Source organism: Lepisma saccharinum, chromosome 13 (assembly GCF_977018435.1).
Source record: "Lepisma saccharinum chromosome 13, izLepSacc3.1, whole genome shotgun sequence".
Classification (NCBI taxonomy): domain Eukaryota; kingdom Metazoa; phylum Arthropoda; class Insecta; order Zygentoma; family Lepismatidae; genus Lepisma; species Lepisma saccharinum.
In genome coordinates, this window is record NC_139241.1 from 6,168,531 (window position 1) to 6,184,182 (window position 15,652).

Sequence of the window (15,652 nt, forward strand, 5' to 3'; positions counted from 1 at the left end):
CCTGCCTGATTTAGCACCGCACGCCACTGCTTAAAAGGTATTATGATCTTCGATTACAAAGAAATTTTTCATTAGTTAGTCGTACAAGATTTTTTTTCAAGTGTTGTTCCTAAAATACTTTGCTACGAATCTGCTAACACACTCGTGCACAAAAGTAATCTTATCTGTTTAACATAAAATGTCAGAGGAGATTTTGTAAATGCAATTGAAACGAATATGTATTCATTCGAATGTATTGGAAATGGAAACACACATAAATGCGAGACATTTCATTCCAGGATGAAACCTTTAACACATTTAACAAGATAGAAATGTTATACAAAAATTATACAATTGTTCTTCAGTTACAGTTTTAAAAATTAAAATAAAACATTATAATATAATTACGAAGTGTAAGAGTAGGCCTAACAAGGGAGATTATATAAGTGTCCCCCTCCGATTTCCATGAAACTTGGCAGGTGTATAGAGGGGCCCAAAGGAAGAAATACGTGTCTTTTTGTTTCGGCTAAAAAACAGTTCTAGGGGGTAACCCCCCAAATGTCAAGATGATGACAAATAGAACTGAAGATCTGACCCCTGTGTCCCCCTCCGATTTCCATTAAACTTGGCAGGCGCATAGAGGGCCCAAAGGAAGAAATACGTGTTTTTTGTTTCAGTTAAAAGCTGTTTTAGGGGGCAAAATCCCCTCAAAAGACAAGATGAGGACAAATTGAAGTAAGGATTTGACCCCTGTGTCCCCCTCCGATTTCTATGAAACTTGGACCGAAAGGAAGAAATACGTGATTTTTTTTTGTTTCGGCTAAAAAAACTCTTTTAGGGAGCACCCCCCTCAAATGTAAAAAAGAGGACAAATTTAAGTGGGCATTTGACCCCTGTGTCCCCCTCCGATTTCCATGAAATTTGGCAGGTGCATAGAGGCGCCCTATGCCCCCTGTTTCTTCTTATGCCATATTTACGTGGTTTCGGGATCAGATCCCCACTTCAGTTTCTCCTCATCTTAACCTTTGAGGGGGGGGGGGTTGTCCCCTAACACAATTTTTTAACTGAAACACAAAAGGTCGTACTTCTTCCTTTGAGCCCCTCCATACACCTGCCAAATTTCATGGAAATCGGAGTGGGACACAGGGGTCAGATCCCCGCGTCAATTTGTCTTCATCTTGACATTTGAGGGGGTTTTTGCCCCCTAAAAGTTTTTTTAGCTGAATCACAAAAACACGTATTTCTTCCATTGGGCCTCTCTATACACTGCCAAGTTTCATGGAAATCGGAGGGGGACACAGGGGTCAATTCCCACTTCAATTTGTCCTCATTTTGACATTTGGGGGGGGAGTTGCCCCCTAAAACAGTTTTTTTAGCCGAAACAAAAAAAAACACGTATTTCTTTGGGCCGCTCTATACACCTGCCAAATTTCATGGAAATCGGAGGGGGAAACTTAGACCTCCAATTACAAATCGCGCACGCGCGCACACACACACTAATATATACAGGGTGTCTCAAAACTCTTTCAACAACGCTTGGCTGCTGGTAGATATCATAAAAACAAGTAACTTTTCCCTATAAAGTTTACTTCGGAAGCGCTTAGTTTCTGCGCTATAAGCGCTTAAAATCTATCCTGTACGTATGCAACCCAACACAGCAAACGCTTGCTCTGACATAACTACCAGGGGCGCGTGGCAGGGTTGCCACTAGCGTTCCTCGGTAAGAGAGACGACTTGAAAACAACATCTTGGGAGTCTTGCCTGAGCAAAATCCAAAACATTAATGGTGCTTGCGATGTTGTAAGAAGCCTATATGTATATTAGCAGGTAACAATATGTTATAAACACTTTCTTACTTTCCAAAGAAGCGCACATGTGGGATGGCAAAACGGATCCGGATCCAAAAATTCCGGTTCCGAAACATTTTAGGATCCGGATTTCGGATCCGGTAGGATCCGGATCTGACCATCCCTTCTCGACTCTGAGAAAACACTGTTTCAGCACGCACGTCTTGCGAACGCCAATTCCTTGCAGGAGGAATAAGCTTTAAAACTAAGATTTCTGTCTTGTGAAAGTAATACGAATATTTATCCTTGGTGCCTGTACTACTGGTAATTTAAGTACTAGGTTTCGAAAGCGACATTATTAATTTGATTTGCTTTATTTTACTTTGCTTTTCTATCACTTTTGGCTAATTGCGAAGATGGGAATAAGTGATGATATAATGAAAGTTCATAAACATCCATGTCCAGGCCAGGATTCGAACCCGGGACTCCTGGCGTCGTAGAGCGATATGCTAACCACTCCACAATGGCGCCGGCGCGACATTAAATAACACTCACGCAACACACACACTATTGCACAACTATCAAGCATAAGGGCAGTATTGCACATCGCGCTACGACGCCAGTGGTCCCGGGTTCGAATCCAGACCTGGGCATGGATATTTGTGAGTGTCCATTCATCAATTTCATCATATCTTCACTCATCCCCATCTTCGTAAATTAGCCAAAAGTGGGAGCAGAAAAAGCGATGTAAAATAAATCAATCAATAAGGGCTGTATTGAATCCTCTCGCAACTGTTCTTCATGACGTACGAGTAAAATTATCTTACACCGCCCTTTTTATGAAAACGCTGAACTCAAAACTGACTCAAACTCGCAATATTTGTGAACACACAAGACAATGAAAGGTCATTGTGCATATTCAGCCGAATTTGACACCCATAACTTTACCAAGACACAACAACTCATAGGGGTCAACACGGAGGCAACGAAAGAACAACAGACGGAACACGGAAGGCAAACGAAAGGGACATTGTGTCTGTGTGTAGAGACGTGTTGTTTCCAGTGTTTCTTCGAGAAACGATAACTCCGGCTGTAGGCGACGGAAATTTATGGGATTTGGACAGTTAGGTTCAAAAAGACTTGACCCATCTTATGATGAACCTTAAAGTGGCGAGTTTTATGAAAACTCCTTGCGTGCAATAAAAATACAAAACACGGCATTTAACTCGCGCGCCGCAGTTTCCTAACTGTACAACGTTGCACTCCTGCCATTGGCTGGTCGCCACGCACGAACCGTTTGTTACAACCTGTCCCGGTTCCCGCGCTAGGCGATCGCTGGCTTCTCTCCGTGCTGGGGAAAGTCAAAGCCAGGCAGCCAAGTAAAATACGCAACGTCGGAACAGCGCCTACGTAAGCGCCTCTCTTCTGGCTTCCATTCGCTCCTCGCTGCCCAGCAGACGATTTTTTCCTCGTTTCTCATTGGCACCGAAACTGTCGAGCGATCCTTAGCGCGGGAAACGGGACAGGTTCTACCAAACGCGGTATAGTATAATCCGGGCTTTACGGGTCTTACTTATCGCACAACACTTGAGTAACCGTATGTTCTGACGTCACGGGAAAAAGCTTTCTAATTTTAGGCAAAATGCCTACATTGTTAGGTTAGGCAGGCTAGCAAGGTAGCAAAGTTGTTGTGCGACAAGAAAGACCCGTGCTTTACTGTAGAAATGGAAACTTCTCAGTTCTTTGTTTCGTACCGTCCTGTAAGTTTGAGACTGGTGGACGCTAGAAGTAGAAACTAATATCTGAATACACAATGCGTGATTTTGATCATGACGTGATATTTTTTTCTTTTGTGATACGATTCATTGGTTTGTATAACTGATTGAAGCGCAGATGCTTACTTTTGGTAACATAACTTTGTACTTGTAAAGATAAATTGATCTGGAGAATCTATTATGACACTGCAGGTTGAATCCTAACCTACTTCAGTAGTGACGGAAACAGGTGGGCTATTACCCCAACTTTTGTCCCTGCAGTAGAGGTGTGCGGGATTCCGAAAAGTCGGGACCGGGATCGGGTAAGAAAATTCCCGTCCCGATCACGACTTCCGGAAATGACTTCCCGACTTTTCGGGATCCCAAGCAGTCGGGTAATACCGAATGCTCATATTAAAAGGTCGTCAATTCTCGAAGTTCTCTGCATTGTAAATGTCTGGAACTTAACGGAAATTGTTAGTTTTTGTACCAGAAGTGCAAAAACAAGCACTTAAGATCCCGAATGTCGGTATTTAAAGAATTTCCCGACCCGACCCAAAAAATTCTGTCCGCACACCCCTACTCTGCAGTATGGTAAACCTTATCTCCAAAGGGAAATAAACTGTCCTTGTCGCCACCGTACTCATAAAAATGAGTATTTTTTTCTTTAAAGACTTTAACTATAATTTACTGGGAAAAGGATAACTTTCTTTTGTTTAAAACATGTTTTTTTAAACTCATGTTTAAATAACTATGTTTAAAACAAATAAAAACAGTTTGTTTTGTTCTTTTTTTTTAAAAAACGAAACACAAATTTTGCCAACCCTGGATCTTATACGGGTTCCCCGAAAACAAAATATCCTTCTGTAAACAAAACCATGTTGACCAACAAAGAGAAAACAACAAGGATGTGTGATATAAAGTGCTAGTGCCAAAGACAAGTGACAAGTGCGAAACAGAAGAGGAATAATAACAACACTACTAGCAACTTTGGCCGGAGACTGCAAAGGCGGTATGGGCCAGAAGACGAAGAAAGAAGAAAAGAAGAACATAAACCAAACGTAGTTCAAAACTTCACGAGTTCAAAAAACACACCTCTTCGGTAATTAATTTGCATCCAAAATATACTCTAATATACATGGTAAAACTATCAAAGCCTGGAAATGTCTGTAACTCGTTTATTCTGTAATTGTTGACATTCGTACTTACCTCTTCTGGGCCCAAGTTCCTTTTGTTTTATTGCGATTTCAACATGCTACGAATGCAATTTCTACATGGTTCGATATCGTTTTTATGTCTGTTAACACATACTACGGAGTTTTAGCGATCACTTAATATTTTGTTCGGTACTAATCTGATATTCCCCGGACAGATTTCTTCATTTTTACACAAGAAACTACGGTAACACTTTACTATACCAGAGACAGATTTCTTCAAATTTACAGGAGAAAGTACTTACGCAAATCATTTTCTGTAGCGTTGTTGATGTTCGGGAATGTAGTTTTGATCCATTTTAATGCGAATGCATGTGGTTTTGTACGAAAATCTATTTCCAACGCGCTATTGCTGCTGCTGCCATTTGCTTTCTGCACGAGCACAATACGGTCCGTATTGTCCGTATATGCTAAATTGAACGAAAGGAGTGCTAATGGAACCTAACCTAACCTAGTAGGCATACCTCGTCCCCGTGATGGTTCGTGGGGCTATCGTGAATTTTTGGGTTAATGTCAATGGTTTTTGGGGCTACCCGTGGATGGTCTGTGGGAAATAAGGAACAACAGTAAGTACTCGTTAATGTAAGAAATAGACATTATTTTCGTTAGAAATTCATTATTTCACCTAAAGAAATGTTCCGCAATGCAGAATAGTACGTTAGCAATGTAAAAAATTGCAAAATAAATCATTGATAGGTGTCTCTGGTATAGTAAAGTAGTACTGAAACTACTTGCGGTAATAAGTTCCTGTAGCATTGTCTAACATCTGGAAAGTGTTTTGTGTGATGTGGGAATGTTTCATAGCGGAAATTCAACCATTGACGCATAGCCCCACGAACCATTTCCGGTAAGGTTAGGTTAGGTAGGGTCACTTATAGGTTACAATAGTTAAAAATTGGCTTCGAAAAAAATGTGCATAGCCCCACACACCATTCTCGCATAGCCCCACAAACCATTTGCAGAAACGTACGTTCTTCAGTTACAAAAATACTTTTTATTTAAAAAAAAAAATGCAATTACTTTCGGTAATTATGCTATAATGCCCGGACACCTTTCACACATTTATTTCCTTAATTTTACCACTGGTACTTACCTATTTGGAACATTCTTTAAGGTGAAATTATGCCTTTTTCCATAAAATACTGTCAACTTTTCATATTTCAATTGATTATTTGTCTTACTTGTTCCACTTCTGTAATAGACAATATGGCATGCACTCGTAATGGATCATCGTGCGTCATGACGCGCCAGCTTGTGTTTTGTCGATTTTCAGTGCGCAAGCAGTGTTTCAAACCTTCATGACGGAAAATTATGTACTATATCGATTTTTTTTCATGTTTACTTCCACAAACCATGCACGTTAGCCCCAAAATCCATCCATAGGTAGCCCCACAAACCATTGACGTTAGCCCCAAAAAACATCCATGGTTAGCCGCACAAACCATTGATGTTAGCCCCAAAAACCATCCATGGTTGGACAGGTGAACTATCCATGGGTAGCCCCAAATACCATCCACGGGTAGCCCAACAAACCATTCAAACGAGGTTAGGTTCCATTAGCACTCATTTCATCCTTAAATTAATCAAAATTATTTTCCTGTAAAACAACGGCGTGGTTGGAAACAATGACATGAGATTACGTCATCAAGCGTGTGCAACATCCAGTTCACAAGAAAGCAAATGGAAGCAACGCCAATTGTGCGTCGGAGAGGTATTTCTCTTCAAAATACATGAATTCCCGGTAAAACAGATTCAATGATGAAAGAAAACATCTCCACCAACTTCGATAATGCTACAGAAACTCATTTTGGTAAGTACTTTCTTGTGTAGAAATGAAGAAATCCGTTCGGCCGATTGACAACTGTTACCAAATAATGATCATTTATTGTTATACTTTTGTGGTAAACTTCTATTTTTTTTTCTTTCTTGTACATACCAATAATTCTTTTGCTTTACTTTTATATAATGTGATCTTTTCGATTGAGCATATTTCTAGATTTGCATGTCAAATACTGATAATGAATCAACCACAGATTTACTTGTGTGTAACATGTATATTTGTAGCTGTAACTTTTGAATATAATTAGTGGAGACTTATAATTGGGCAGCGAAATGCCTGTTGGTCCCCCAAACTTATATAAATAAATACACTGCTTGACTCCAAATCAACAAACTAGATGACTTGGTGTTGCAGCATGTAACTAACTAGACGCTTCGGTGCAAAGTGAAACAAATAGTGCAGCGAACTAGATGGGGCTATTGGGGTCTCCCTTATCATACAACACTTGAGCAACCTTGTGTTCTGACGTCACCGGAGAATACTTTTATTGTTAAGCTAGCTAGGTTTACTTATCTTAGCATAAATAATAAATTTCCAGTGTATTTTGGTAATAAAATGAAACGTAACAGGCCTAAGCTAACAAGGTAGGCGTTCTTCATTGACGTCAAAACACAAGGTTGCACAAGTGTTGTGCAATAAGGGAGACCTCTAGCAGGATCTGCATGTATTTCCTGTATGTACATACCAAGATAACCAAAACAAATGTAGTCCATTAGTGGTGACGTCAGAACCAGAGGACGAGCTGGAACTGAGTCTACACAACGTTAAAACTAGTTTTCTTCGTATCCAATTCAATGCTATTTCCCTTCGAAAGGGGTAGCTTTAATTATTGTGACAGCAGTTATTAAACAATGTAAAGATGAGGTTTTGGAGAATACAACTATATATCACACATAACTTACAGAGAATAAGGTAAAGAATAACTGGAGTAAGAAAATCATGCATTTTCATAACATTCCAGTTCTGAGCACAGCCGAAGCCCACCCGATCTCAAATGGCCTCGCTGCTGCTATGGATGATAGGAAACCAACAGCCTCAGGTGATTGAACCGACGACGCCCATTGGCTGAGATATCTTTTGGAGCATTCGCTTTACTCGATTTCCTACTCCATTTATTCTTTACATTCTCATCTGTAAGTTATATGTTATATATAGATGTATTCTCCTTAATCTCATCTTTACATTGATGTACGATGCAAAGCACGTGTTTATTTGTTTAGACTCAGTCCCAGCGCATCGTCTGCTGTAACGTCACACTATTGGACTCCATTACATGCTTTACATTTCCAAGGGTTTCTAATTTGTCACTTTTGATCATAAAAACTACTTTCAAATGTACCGACAGGTGAATGTACAAGTGAAAAAGAATTAAATTATTATGAAGGCAACTTTACAAAAGTGGAGAAAATTACCGAACATTATGGAGATGGGATCATGTGAAATAAGACAAGTTCGAACATATCTGAATTGGAAGGACTAAAAGAGACGTTCCAGCAGGCTAGTACCCAGGATTTTTTCGGGGGGGGGGGGGGGGAACCCAAAGGCAGATTTTATAAATTTTCTCTGAGGCACAGCTGTGTATTAATTTTGGAAACATATTATACACTATATATGGGAGAGGATGTGTAGAGAAATTTGCTCATTTCGATGCTAGGAATCCTTGAAGAACGACATTTTCTAACTTGCGATTTTTTAAAAATTAAATAATAAAAACAGCCTACAAGAAGCAACATATGTCTGTGCGGTGATAGTGTTCACCCATTTTGCAAAATCAGAGTTCCTGACTTTTTCAGCCATTTTACATAACTTTTCAGACTACTGTATAATGATTTAACATGCTAATAAATTAGAGTTGTACTTCAACTTTGCAAGTTAATCAAATGAATCAAGTTTGAAGAACATTTTTGAATATATATGAAAAATGAAAAGAAGGAATGTCAACAAAAAAGGAAGTTTGTTGGGAAGATAAAACTAAATGTTTTCGGTTACAAATTCTGGCAAGCAAGCAAATGTAATTCACCTGACTTTTCCAGGGTTTGAACGCTTTTAAAAAAAATCCTTTGTTTCCAATTACCTTCTCACTCCTATCCTGGGTTTCCTGCCGTCTCCAGTTGTTCAGGACTTTCAGGTCAGTGTGAACCCTGTAAATTAATTATCTGAAGGGAATGGCTAAGATAGGTGACTTCACCCTGGTAGTGTCTCTGCTGGCAAAATATTGATTCGCTTTTGGAATTTTATTTGATAGTAAAAATAAATGCCAGTGGCATACATGTGGGATAGAAAATGCAATTTGCAGCATGTTGCAATCAATTTTTTTCGTTTTGATGTCCTCTACACACTGTGAAAGTTGTCAGTCTTGTATGGTCACACCCCGTTCAAGACGATTACAAGTAGAAAATAATAAAAGTTGTAGTAAAATAAATTCAGTTTGACTGAATCTCGTAAATAATATTGTACTTATTTTCTTCAATATTTTGCGAAAATAACAATATCTGTTGAAAGTACTTCAGGCAATCTTTTGCCCCCAAAATCTACCAACGATTCTGCTGCGAAGTGGATTCTCCTATATACATATATTCGTAAGCCATTCTGTGATTCGCAGAATCGATATCAGTTGCAGAAAAACCCCGATGCTGGAGAAAGATAAAGGTTTTATGCTTCTGCTCAGTGGCGGCGAAAAGGGACCAGACCTTGCAGTACTGGTGGAGAGCTAAATGCCCCCCCCCCCCCCCCCTTATATGGTTGGTTTTGTATTGCAGTCATTGAGAAACTTTTGTTCCATAATGCATAATGTATAAAGCATACAAAATTCGGTACTATTATCGTATGAGGGAAACACCTACGAATCATATATTTCGGACTTCTTTACATTGCTAACGTGTTATTTTCGAATGTGGAACATTTCCTACAGTGAAATAATGCATATCAATGTCTATTTCTTAGATTTACGAGTACTTACTGTTACTTGTTGCTTCGAATCTGTAACACATTATGGCCGTGATAGCGTACTGGTTTAGGGGTCGTTCTGAGAGTGTTTTGTTGATTTATGCAGTGTTTCAACCTCGTTCACTGGAAAATATCTAATTTCGTGCCCGGATTTGAAATTATGCTAATATGTCGCAAATCATTGACGTTAGCCTCACAAACCATTGACGTTAGCCCCACAAACCATTGACGTTAGCCCCACAAACAATTGACGTTAGCCCCAAAAACCATATATATATATATGTGAGTGTGTGTGTGTGTGTGTGTGTGTGTGTGTTTATATATATATGTCACGTCATGTTCTAGTGAAAACACGGCGAGGCTGAAACACTGGCTACGGGGTTGCATCATCTTAACACACGGAACATTGCACTGTCATTCAGAAAGCAATGGCGGGAGCAGAAACAGCATGTCGGACAGAGATTTTTGCAGAAAACAACACACATTCACATTAAAATTGATGAAATCTACTTTCAGGAACTTCCACAACGCTAAAGAAATGATTTCCGTAAGTACTTTCTCCTGTAAATTTGAAGGAATCCATTTCCCTCATACAATAATGTTACCCAAAATTCCCCTTTATGCAAATTTATGTGAAAAATTAGTGACGCTGTAATAGAAGATACCATTCAATAATCAAGGTGTTCCTATTTCTCGAGTGTCAAACAACTTTTTTTCACTCATAAAAAAAAATTCAAACAATTTTTTAAAATGTACACAGTATTCTACAGAATGTCCTACATAACCAGTACAATGTCTGCAGTGGCGCAAGGGTCTTCCTTTATAGTACGTAGTGTCCGAGCCAAGATGAAAAATGTCGGGACATGGATTGAAAGGAATGGACTTTCCCGACTAAATCGAGATGTCGGATAGCCTTGCTTCAATGGTTATAAAACTAAAATTGTCAAATATTGCAGACTGCAGAATTCTGGAGCCCATTCATTTGTGCAAGAACAAAATCGAAATTCTTGCAAAATTTGAAAGATCATCAACGTTATTTTCATAGGTTTTTATACGTTCAAATTAAAATTTTTCATGGTTCGAGCGGGGGGAGGATGGCCCCGTGGCCTCCCCCTTGGGTACGGGCCTGTGTTCCAGTAAAATATTTAATGGTCAATCACCAATTGTAAGCGATGCTAACACTTTTTACAGAATAGATAATAGTTTCAACACTCTGATGGAAAAACATTGGCGTTATATCTGTATGTTGGACATAGGCTTGCCAACTTTAATGGAGAGTAAGGGAATATATTTTCCATGACTCTCTCGGAATACTTCAACAGTAATTTCCCTGCACCATAAACTGCAATCAGGTAGAACATTTTCCAGTTACGATAGTTTTCTTTCAAATAAATTCTTCATAATGCTGTATCCTCTGTTTCAATGTATGTATCCCTTTTTACGTCAATTCAGGAATGGAGCATACAGATCAGTAAGTTTTACTATACGTTACTTGGTTACATTGAGGTTATACTGATGTTTTGATTCAAAATGTATTTTTAAAAAAGTGTTGAAGTGGAGTAGCAATTTAATTAACATTATACAGTGGTATAACAGTTTTACAGCAAGAGCATAACAGAGTTAATATTTAGCATAATCAGTAGCGAAGCGTGGACTGACGAAGGAGGCAAGCGATTAGATATTATATATATACACACATAATTTTTGATTCAAATCCTCCCCAGGTGACATAAACATTAAAATCTCCATCGAAGAGAAACACATGCATGGAAGATGTATCACCACAATAAATTCCAAACACCAGCAACAAACACACACTTTCTCACAGATTCTTTCCCCAACTACAAAACATCCAAACAAGATCACTTTGAAAAGCTCTGAAACAACAGAAAGTGATACCAACCTATTTCCTTAATTTTATCACTCACGGGAGAGAAGATTTATTAGTTTGGAGATAGAAATTACTCTGTGGAATCAGAATCATTACAACAGAAAGAGTATGTGTACGTACAATGTTTCTGTAATAAAGTGCCATAATAATAAAAAATGTTTTCTTTGCTCTTAATGTGTACACCTATACGATTTAGATTGTGGTGTTTACAAATATCAGAAGATAGTCCCTTTTTCAGGTACATTTTTTCCACCCCAATTTCTATTCAAAAGTCATCAATTTATTGAATTAACTTGTAAAATTTGTTGAACATTTCACATGAATTACCGTGTAAATAACTTGATAGTTGCCAACACTGTAGCTGTCAACACTGGTGATGTAATTCCAGCTTTACGAAGAATCCAGACATTCCTCTTCCCGGAAAAACAAGCACTCGCCCTTTCCACCTTTTTGCCTCAACCCCTAACTAGTGATGGGCATTAGTCGACTATTATTAGTCAATTAGTTGATTATTAAAACCACCGAAAAAATTATCGACTAATGAAAATTAGTCGACTGAAAAAATTAGTCGACTATAGTCGAATTAGTCATTCGACTAATATTAGTCGAATTAGTCATTCGACTAATATTAGTCGAATTAGTCATTCGACTAATATTAGTCGAATTAGTCATTCGACTAATATTAGTCGAATTAGTCATTCGACTAATATTAGTCGAATTAGTCGTTCGACTAATATTAGTCGAATTAGTCGTTCGACTAATATTAGTCAAATTAGTCGTTCGACTAATATTAGTCGAATTAGTCGTTCGACTAATATTAGTCAGAAACATTCCGACTAATATTAGCTATAGGCTAAAAGATTAAAAATCAGCAACTTACGTGTGTGAGTATGAGATTTTTCGTACTACGTTTCGGAGGTTACACTACCTCCTTCTTCAGGTTGAAACGATGTTATTCAGACACCTGACATGGTGCCTCGTCGTGAAAGTGAAGGTTAAGGATTTAGGTTAAAAAGTTGCATGAAGGACACTTTCTAAAAAAGAATATAATTTACACATCTAAAACCGCGCAATACTATAAAAAACAAAAGAACGTCCACGGCTGAAGTCGGCGAACTGCCGACCAGTGCTCGGGGTAGGCGAATGCACGGTGTCAGCCCGTACCTGGGGAAAGAAAACTTCCCCTCCTCAATCCTTCCAAACTGGGGCTCGGGAGTCACCAATCCAAGGTGAAATCGACTTCCACCTCGGCGGCTTTCCTAACCTCAGGAGTAACACGGAAGCCCATCTCGTCCCTATTCACTGCGGCTTTATCCCATTTTTTAAAGAAATTAACCCAGCCATCTTCTAAATTCCCATCGTCCCTATTAAGTTTGTTCCAATTTTTCGCGCATATATAGGCAGCTTCATATACGTTTCTGTCCAATTTATTGTTAACCTCCCTAATAACTTCCCTTTTAGCCGTGGACGTTCTTTTGTTTTTTATAGTATTGCGCGGTTTTAGATGTGTAAATTATATTCTTTTTTAGAAAGTGTCCTTCATGCAACTTTTTAACCTAAATCCTTAACCTTCACTTTCACGACGAGGCACCATGTCAGGTGTCTGAATAACATCGTTTCAACCTGAAGAAGGAGGTAGTGTAACCTCCGAAACGTAGTACGAAAAATCTCATACTCACACACGTAAGTTGCTGATTTTTAATCTTTTAGCCTATAGTTTATATTTAATTGTGAGTAATTCGCACATTATCAGTATGACTAATATTAGTCGGAAACATTTCGACTGATTTCAGTCGGGAACATTCCGACTAATATTAGTCGGAAACATTTAGACTAATATTAGTCGGAAACATTTCGACTGATTTCAGTCGGGAACATTCCGACTAATATTAGTCGAAATGACCGAACATGTCTCATTTCCAGACGAACAATCGACTACTTGAGCAGAGGGCTTATTGTCAAGAAGGGAAGCAAAGCAGGTAGGTATTTCTTGGAAAGGTCAGTGACTGGAATCTTTTATCCCTTGATGCCGTGACAGAGCTGGTATGCAAAGGGAAAGCTGACCCTGCTGTAGCTCTATCCCCCCCTACCTCCAGGGGGCGATGCCTACCGTCATTCATGTCGCTATTTTTGTTTTCTCTGAAGGGATACACATTCATAGTTCCGAGAGTTTCTTGGTATTCACAGGCCAGTGCACATTGTTGGTGCAAGAAAGACACCGCAACATTTTAAAAGCAAAACTATCCATTTCTGACCTCCAGATGGATTAGAGGGTTTATGATAAATGCATTTTACTGGAATGGAAATATTCTTAAACTTAAAAAACCGGTCGAATATAAGAAGAGAGTTTACAATCCACCAGCTCTGATGCAAGGTAAGGTAAAATTAATTTAATTAAAAATAAACATTAATTATGTTCGTGGGGCAAATACTAAAATATACGCTGTCCAGAACGATCTCAAACTTGCTGCAGTCGCTAGATGTTAATTTACCTTTCTGCCCCTTATGGGGTACAAATTTGCCAGCAACATCGGTGGCAGAGCGCGCAGGGTGGTTCATTCACATTCACGCCTTTTACGGCTCCGGGTTCGAATCCTGTGGTGGACATGGGTGTTTCTTGTAAGTTTCCACTCATCCATTTCCTGTAATCACAATTCATTCTCATCATCCCGATTAGCCTAAAGAGGCATAAAAGCAATGTAAAATGAGGATAATAATAAAGAAAGATAGAGGATGTATGTCACTTTGGGTAACCACGACGATGAGGACGAATTGATCAAAAAGAACATCCATGTCCAGCCTAATACTCAAGGGGTGGGGCAATGGGGTCATTTACCCCCTCCAACTATGAAATGTTTTAATATGAAGCTGTAAAACCTACGAAAATAACATTGACGATTTTTCAGATTTTGCAAGAAATTCGATTTTATTCTTACATAAATGAATGGGTTGTTCGCGAAGCGAGATAGGCTCCAGGACTCTGCAGTCTACAATATTTGGTTATTTTATAATTTTAGTATTATAACCTTTAAAGGTTTAATTGATGCATATCTATCAGACGCCCGGATTCAGCCCAGAGTGTCCTTGTTTTAAATCCCCGTCCCGACTTTCTTCGAACTGCATTCACGATGAAAAAATGTCTTTTTTTTTCATTTAATTATTTATTGAAATTTCCAGTACAGCAGAAGCCATTTTAAACCGGAAAGAAACAACAGTAAAAAGTACACTGGTGTTAAAACGAACACATTAAACACTAAACAAGACCAAAAAATTAAAAAATTATAATAAAGAAAAGAAAATAAACAAAATATAAATAATAAACAAGACAAAACAGTACCAAGGTAAACAGATTATTTACACAATGCATTACTTATGTACAATGTTTTTCAAGTTGGTGATAAAAGACGAATATGCAGTGAATATATCTACTTGGTTTGAGATGTTGTTGAATTGTTTCGGTAGCCTTTGGAATATTGAACGTTGTATGAGCGAGAGTCTGGGCGTTGCAGTGTGGAAAGTTTCCTTGCTCCGTGTTTTATGTCTGGGCACTCTGAGGGAGAGTTCGTGGAGTTCAGACATGCTCTTCATTATAAGTATCATTGCTATCACATACTTAATTTAAAAATATATCATTTTCTATACATCTAATTATCATGATTGGTTAATTGATAGTCAAACATAGATGGTTTTGATTGATTGATTGATTGATGTTTTAAGTCCACTTTATGCACAGAAAGGCTAATCGGGACTGGACCTACAGTTTACAGTGGAATCGGAACCACTTGTGCCTCAACCGGGTATTGAACCTTGATTACAAGGCAAAGACGCTACCACTGCGCCATCGGGGGAATTTAGGTAAAAATGGCAAGCGGAAAAAATGGCAAACGGTAAAAATGGCAAAAGGAAAAAATGGCAACGGTAAAAATGGCAACGGTAGAAATGGCAAGAATAAAAATGGCAAATACAATATACCTATTACGATTTTACGTGAAAATTGAGAAATTATGTGTCTTGCATTTCACAGTTTGAAATTAAATTTTAATATAATTTAATGTCTTTTAACATTAATTTGTCTTTGAATGGAAACATTTTATTTGATGTTTTCAAAAATAATGCCGTTTATTTCTTTATTTCTTTTGGCAGGAGTTACTGCCGCTATAGAATCACATACTAATAAAAGTTAACTTTTGTAAATAATTTGAAACATGTGTGATTGATGTAACTTAAGGGGAGTGAAGCAT

General features: G+C 38.4%; 1 protein-coding gene across 2 annotated transcripts in view; it reads left to right on the forward strand.

Moving 5' to 3' along the window:
* The first annotated feature begins 4,496 nt into the window (after positions 1-4,496).
* The window catches only part of LOC145997159 (uncharacterized), a 48,929-nt gene continuing 37,773 nt past the window's right edge, over positions 4,497-15,652 (forward strand). For both annotated transcript variants that reach the window (XM_083133832.1, XM_083133830.1), the window contains exon 1: positions 4,497-4,622. The gene's annotated coding sequence lies outside the window, so the exon portion shown is untranslated. The remainder of the gene's footprint in view (positions 4,623-15,652) is intronic.